General features: G+C 31.9%; 1 long non-coding RNA gene across 3 annotated transcripts; it reads left to right on the top strand.

The window, feature by feature from the left end:
• Window positions 1-624: 624 nt before the first annotated feature.
• LOC107789560 (uncharacterized) lies at window positions 625-6103 on the top strand. 3 transcript variants are annotated; one of them, XR_001648874.2, is made up of 3 exons: window positions 778-1021; window positions 3554-5164; window positions 5856-6103. It is a non-coding gene; the product is annotated as an uncharacterized LOC107789560 (long non-coding RNA). The 3 variants fall into 3 exon arrangements; XR_012707632.1 differs by having other exon boundaries at window positions 832-1021; window positions 3554-3928; XR_001648873.2 differs by having other exon boundaries at window positions 625-1021; window positions 3554-6103.
• Window positions 6104-7963: the final 1860 nt, after the last annotated feature.

Genomic DNA, 7963 nt, shown 5'->3' with positions numbered 1-7963 from the left:
AAAAGAAGTATAAAATAGACAAAGAGAAAAGCAATGTTTGTGTGTGGAAAAAAAAGTAATATGAAGCAGAAAGTTAGTGGAAAGAATTCATCTTTGAATTATTTTCTTATGACATAAGTGATTACGTCGGCAAGACATTCAAATGCCTATAAAAGGGGTCTTTATTTTCATTTGCAAATTATCCCTCAACTTCTTCTTTCTCCTCAATTAAGAAGAGTTATTCTTTGTATGACCGTGGAGTAGGTAAAAATTATCGAACCACGTAAATTTTGTCCTGTGCAATTTATTATTTTTCTCTTTTAAATATTGTTCACTTCTATTAGCCTGATACGCTTCCCAACAGCTAGTATCAGAGCAAGATAGTGCAATTCTGGTAGAAAAGTACGGAATTCGTACACTACAAAAAAGTATAGAATTGGCAACAATAATAATATTGTTGCAAAATACAATAAATGGCAACAACTTTATTTAGTTGTTGCGATATCATCGAATTTTTTACCCATAATTTTTTTTGTTAGCAAAAGTTTTAATATTGTTGCCATATTTAACAAATAATACAATAAATTTTAAATAAATATAAATTAGTAACGACTTTTTACCAACAATACTGTGGTTGTTGGGTAAGTTTAATAAATAGCAACAACGTGATTAGATTTTTGTTATATCATAGAATTTTTAACAACAAGTATTTTCTTGTTACCAAATTGTTTAGATTGTCGTTGCTATATATTAGGAGTAATACAATAAATATAAAATATTAAAATAATTGGCAACAACAAATATTAGTTGTTGCTATTACATAAAAGTTTGTGGCCTAAAATTTAGTGAATTACTTTTAGTTTTCCGCCAAAACAAACGCGCCAAAACAGGTTTCCTTATTCTATTACTTTTTCTCCAAATTCTTAGCCCACAATTTTAGTTTCCACTGCAGCTAGGTTTTCTCTTTTCTTATTCTGCTAAACTAAGTTCTTGCGTGTATTCCATTCTTCGATCTCCATCGCTGTGTTCTACCCAAAATCTGGTGAGTTCTCGATTTTGATTTCGTTTTTAATGTTTGGTGCTTTCTGCTTTTGATTTAGCTTAAATCGTATTCTTCTTCTTCTTAGGTTTTCTCATTTCAGTTATTGTGCTAAACTTAATAAGGTTTCTTCTTAATTCTTAATCATATTCTGCTTTTGATCTCTATTCCGTTTTTTTCTTTTTTATGATTTTGGACTAAAAAATAACTGATTTTTTATTGGGTGTTATGGTTATTTGGATTTGGTTTTGGCATTATTAGTTTTAAGCGTTATCTTTAATTATTTTTTTTGCCTAGAAGGTACGAAAGTACTGTTGCAAAACTCCAAAGTTTTGGAATAGAGAACAATATGATTTTGTTTTGGGTTGTATGGGTAGTTGAATTTGGTTTTGGCATATTTGAGCATTGTCCTTGATTTTTCTTTTCACTTAGAAGGTCCTTCAAATGTGAAAATTCAATAGCAAATATGATTAGGAAGTCCCACATAAATATGTCATCAAGTAACTCAAATTACCATGCCTAATGGAATCACTTTAAATTTTTTAGTTAATCAGATATGCTTTGCTTAAAATATAAACTATTTATTCTCCTTAGTTTTAGTTTTCAAAGCTAAAATCTAGATCTTCTTTACTTTTAGTAGTAGCAGATGCATTGTCTATTTTTTAGGAACTTTAGATTCTTTTTTTTCACTTGCTATCTTTTTTTGTTGTTACTTTTTCAAGATGCTACTCATCTTCCTTTGCTTCGGTGGCTATTAGTTCAAATTAAATGTTTTATTTTAACTATTTTCTATTATAGAGTCTTCTCTAACTTGTGTTTTGTACAATAAAATGGAGAGAAAGTTAATTATATAGTTTTATATTTCTTGTTTTATACTATTTCATTGTAGGTAAGTATATGATGGAGTGAGCGTTGAAGCACATCCTCTTAATAATGAGGAAGAAGTAGATTTAGAAATTGGGGATGAATCTGATCATGAAAATGAGGATGACTTTAGTAATTTTGCAACAGATAAAGAATGTGTTTCTGAGGAAGAATATAATGAAAATGAGGATGATGATTGGTTGTGATCTTCAGCTAGTCTTCAAGACAACTTTGCTTATTTCAATCGCTTTCTTCACATGACTTCTGTTTCTCATTATTTCTGAACATATCTTACCTTTTTCTTATTATTTTACTGCCTTCACTTCCACTTTGACTAATGTGCAATAATATAATTTTTAAAAAAATATATTACAGCCTATCATGACAACATATGTGCATGTTTCTAATAATACTGAACTTGTTGCCGATGTAGTTTCAAATTCACAGTTAGGTAAGTTATTTCATTTATTAAAATTCTAGCCTTTTAAAATTCCTAGCACATTCCCTATGTCAGTGACCTTCAGTCTTTGGGGGGGGGGTGGTTTAATAGAAGGGATGTTTGCAAAGAGCTTTAATTGTTACTACAGTGGTTACTTTGATCCCATATCTGCATCGTGCATGCTCAGTGGGTGCAATCTGATGCACAGACTAGGATGTATGAGCAACATTTTGTTAGTGTACATAGTGAGTAAGGTTAGTTAGAAAGGAAATAAACTAAGTTGGTTTCAGGATACCCTGAATAAGAGTCGAGTTGATAAGTACTACTGAACTCTGTCGTGGCTATTAGGTATTGCATTTGTTTTGTTTGTTGTGGTTAGTCAGTGGTATGCATACAGGCGATCAAAAGAAGAAGCACGAACAGTGTACATCAAACAATAGCTAACAGGCGCAGTAACAGTACCATCATATTTCCTTCTTTGGGTAATGATATGTTTATAGGGAATGATGGTGGTTGTAACACAGAACCTGCTGAAGCACATTCCATATCTTGTGTAGTAAAGAACTACTACGTTTTCTAATCCTATGCATCCTTCCTTTGGTTTAAACAAGGAGTTGATTGCACTTTCCTGTATTTCTTGTGTTCCTCACTAATGATTGCAAGATAGCTGAGATGGGGATTTTACACCTATTCTTTTTTAAAGGAAGCAACTAATATAAGAAATAGAAGAAGATTAAATTAATGCTTGTGGTGTGAACTATATGTCATTAGTTACAACAATTATCAAAGAGCATAGAGATCTTTGGCCAGTACTGTGATCTTTGTTTTATTTAACTAGCTTCTTTTTTCCCTAGCATGACAGTCTTCCAACTTCTTGACAAAGGTTTCGTAGACAAGTTCCAAACTTACTATCCTTGATAAAAAAATATATTTCAAACTTACTATGATACAAAAAAAGGATAAGATCTGGACTATATACATGGATTCAGTGTAAGCAGCACATAGATTTACTTTTGAAATTGAATTATTCACCAGAACAAGGATGTAAGTATACAAATAAAGTATACTGATAATTTATCAGTGGTAAACCAACTTTAGAGCAGCTGACCTGAAAGGTCCCCGACTCATTGGCAGACAATGAAAGTTCTATTCTAAGTAAGCTCACTTAAGTAATTTTTGAGTGCAGGATTGAAACAAATATTGAAACTTTATGCTTGTATAATTGTTTGTAGGATAAGCTGACAGAAATTGTTTCTGAACAAATTCAAGAAGTGGAAGAGGGTACTGATGTGGACCCTATTGTTAATGCTGCTTTTGTGAAACTTATTGGTGAAAAGTCAGGATAATGCCGCGATCAAGGATCGGGAGTCAAGCCAGCTAGTAAGAGATCTATGCATGTAACTCAAGAGCAGCTGCAAGCACAACAGAAGGAGGTGAAAGAAGAACGCCATAAACAAGAGAGCGTAGAGTGCAAATTAATAGAAGTGGAAAATCAACTTGATGAGGAGCGGAAAAAACGAGAAGTCATGGAAGCTCGTCTATTGAGTGATCAAAAAATGTTAAAACAGGGCATGATGGCAATAGTATCCCATATATAAAGTTCCGAGGTATTTAGTTTGTTTAAGACGTTAAAATTTCAATTACTTGCTTTTGATCCTATGAACAATTATATTAAACTACTTGAGAATAAAAGAGATAGCATCACTTTTCATGGAATTGAAGCTAACAAGTGCATCACTTTATCCTTAGGTTTGAATTTTACTCTTTTATAAGGAAAAATTAGTCAACTGTTCTGTTCAATTTTTTCAGAATGATTATGTTACTATCCTATCATTTTAACTTCCAGTGAAGTGAAATATTCATCTCTAAACCTTCTAGCCTGGTAGTTTGCTTTTCTTCATGAATTATTATTATTTTTTTTTTTAAATTGTTAAAAAGGAAAATCCTTTAGAGTTTCTGTTTCAGGCCTCTATGTAGAGTAAGAGAATATTTAGGTTAAAATTGCTTGAATTTTAGTAAAATTTTTCACCAAGTGAGAGATTAATGAAGTTCAATCAAAATGTTGGTGCTCTACCTGATCTAGCTGCTCATTTGCTTAAGCTTTGGCTCTGCTTTGGTCTATTCATAAATAGATATACACTTTAGGCATGTATTTCAACTTGGAACATAGAGTTGATTCTTGAATTCAGTGGATGTCTCATTTCTTTTTTCTCGAGGCTTTGCTAAAGTAAATGATATATATCCTCATTATTGTAATTGGGTAGTTTTCATACATTAGATGGCAAATTTTTACTCCAAATCTTTAACTTTAAATTCTTTTTAACTAATTTCCCTAGCTAGGATAGACCTTGAGTGAGAATGCAGAAATCTTAGTTGGTACCTGTTCCATGTTCTTATTTTTATTGTACTCTAGTCCATTTTAGCTTAAATATTCATTCTAGTCCTTTTCAGCTTAAATATTCCTCTGATTTCAACTAATATATAAGTTTTAGTCCCCCTACAGAGATGCCATAATTTTACATTTGAAATTCAATAGAACATAACACTAAGCACATAATGGTCCTAAAGCACATGAAAGTGAATTTTCTATTTTCAGTTATAATAGAAACTAAAGGAGCAGTAATCTAGATGTTGTGTCTTTATTTGAAGCTCTGAAAACTATTGTGTTCTGCTAAAGAAAACTTGTTCTTGTGTTTTTGATATTATAAATTAGTTTCTTCTAGGTTCTATCATGTTTAAGTTTAGTTTAATAGGCTGGACTTCCTGCTGCAATTTTTGACATGATTGCTAATTTAAATGGTTCGGATGAGACAAGTCCTACAAGTCTTATGGATGGTACCATGGTAAGTAAACTTATTCTATTTCATGTGAAAGTAAGTTTCTATTTTGTGTGTACTGTTTTTCAACTATATATGAGTATTGTCTAACATATATAATCAACTAAGACAATTTAGTTGGATTTGAGTTTTCTTTTACGTACTACAGTATGGCTCATGACCACATTTCATCCACTTAGACTTGGTTTCCTATCTCCTTAGAACACAAGGATATAAGAGCCTATAGAACAAATCCTGTTTAAGCAAGTCCAAAAAAGAAAAAGCCCAAGGAATTTCCCCAAATAGAAAATGTTAGCCCAGTAAGAAAGAGAAAGAAACGAGGTAAAATATAGAGTATTGGGATTTTCTTTAATACCGTGGTTGCCCCTCTCTGTTCACCATTGATTTTCCTCCGTTGTCAAAAAATCAACAGCATCATCTCTGTCTTTACTTTGTGTTTGTGTGTGAGTTATTTATTTGGCATGGTATTTGAATCTTCAATGTAGTTAAATAATCAAGGACTCTAAAAATATAATTTAGGAGCATGAGATTTTGGACTGAAAAATGTATACACGTTTTCCTCTTTGATCTTTTTCTTGTCCCACTTTTCCTCAATTCCTCTTATGCAGTTAAACAAGTTTTCAGTGGTTTTATTTTACACTTTTGTATTCTATTGCTTCTTTTTATCAAAATCTAATTATATTTATCTTCTTTTTAGGATGAGTATGTGTAAACAAACATTCCTGGCAATCCCGTTCATGTAATGCACAAGCTGTTGAAAGAAGATTTATTTTTCGGGTTACTATTGTAATATAACTTAAAGACCGTGGATATATGATGCTTTTGTTCGTTTTGTTAGTAAAAACATAATTTTTAGGACTATTTAGTTTTTGAAAGTGAGTATATCTACTCCATCAAATATATGTATAGACTCTTTATATATATATAATATAATTTATTATTTCTACATGCATTTGTGAAAATCTGAAAGAATATATAAATTGTGTATTTAGTAACAACTTATAAATTGTTGTTAAAGTAGTACTAGAGAATTTGTTGGCAAAAAGGTAATTATTGCCACAATAATAGTTGTTGCTTAAAGTCTTGATAACAGACTATTTACTTTACCGCCAATTGTTTTTTAGCAACGACTGATATTGTTGGTAAAAATCTAATTTTGTCACAATAATAATTTTTGTTGCTACATATCTTCATCATCCACGACTTTATTGGCCTTCTACCAACAACAAATAACTTATGGCAATGGTATATATTGTTGCGCTAGGTACACTTATGGCCACAATATTTTCTATTGTTGCATATACTTTTCCCATCGGTGTTTATTGCAACAGAGTGCAACGACTTTTTTGTCGTTGCCAAAAGTACTTTTGTACTTTTGGCAACAACATTGAATATATGGCAACAAAAATTATTGTTGCGAAATGCCTTCTTTCTTGTGAATATATTCACAAGAATAGTGTAATATTATTGATCATCATTACTAACACTATTCACAATAGTGAAGTATTATTCATTAATAGTGATAGTACTGTTCACCAATAGTGATTATTGTTTACCTTATATGATTGGGATATTTTTTCTTACATGGAATAGTTTTCGTGTTACAATTCACAGGCATTATTCACATTTTTTTTTTTTGTGAAAAATGGCATCGGGAGAAGGAAAGGTTAAGATTGACAAGTTCAATGGCAAAGATTTTGGATTCTGAAAAATGCAAATAGAGGATTATTCGTACCAGAAAAAATTACACTTACCTCTAACCGAGGTAAAACCAGAGAATATGGCCAAAGCGGATGAGATCTATTGGATCGCCAAGCTCTTGGTGTGATTTGTTTGATACTAACACGAAATGTGAAGTTTAACATCATTAACGAGAAGACCACTGCATGCCTAATGAAGGCACTATCAAATATGTACGAGAAGCCATCTACTTTAAATAAAGTCTATTAATAGTCTGTTTGGCCAAACTTCTTCTGAGGCAAAAGCTTTTTTTTTTTTTGTCAAAAGTGTTTTTTTCTAAAATTAAGGTGTTTGGCCAAGCTTTTGAAAGGAAACAAAAGTGCTTTTGAGGAGAAATAGAAGCAGTTTTGGAGAAGCAGAAAAAAGTAGCTTCTCTCCAAAAATACTTTTTTGAAAAGCACTTTTGAGAAAAATAAACCTAGAAGCAGTTTTTTAATGCTTGGCCAAACACTAATTGATGCTCAGAAGTGCTTTTTAAATTAATTAGCCAAACACAAATTGCTTCTCACCAAAAGTGTTTTTTTTCAAAAGTACTTTTGAAAAAAGAACTTATCAAAATAAGCTGATTTTTGCAGCTTGGCCAAACGGGCTATTTGATGTGTCGATTGTTCAACTTAAAGATGACAGAAGGTGGATCTGTCACGAAACATATCAATGAGTTTGATATAATATTAACTCAATTGAGTTTTGTTAATATAACATTTGATGATGACGCCATGGCATTGATTCTACTATCATCTCTAACGGAGAGTTGGTCTGCAATGGTAACTGCAGTTAGCAGTTCATCAGGAAACACCAAACTCAGATTGAATGATAGTAGAGACTTGGTTCTAAGCAAAGGTATTCGCTGAAGAGAATCAAGTAATTCCCCAGGATCTACTTTTAATACCGGAAGCAGGGGGAGAAGCAACCAAAGAGGACAAAGTCATGGTCATGGCATATCAAAGTCAAGGAGAAGAGGGTAATTCAAAAATCGCAAGGACATTACTTGTTGGAATCGCGATAAAAAGGGTCACTACGGTAGTCAATGTAGAAAACCACAGAAGAAGAAGGATGAAAATTCAT

The sequence above is a fragment of the Nicotiana tabacum genome, chromosome 3, assembly GCF_000715075.1.
Source record: "Nicotiana tabacum cultivar K326 chromosome 3, ASM71507v2, whole genome shotgun sequence".
NCBI classification, from domain to species: domain Eukaryota; kingdom Viridiplantae; phylum Streptophyta; class Magnoliopsida; order Solanales; family Solanaceae; genus Nicotiana; species Nicotiana tabacum.
Note: the sequence above shows the minus strand (reverse complement) of the source record. Positions and strands in the feature narration are given on the sequence as shown.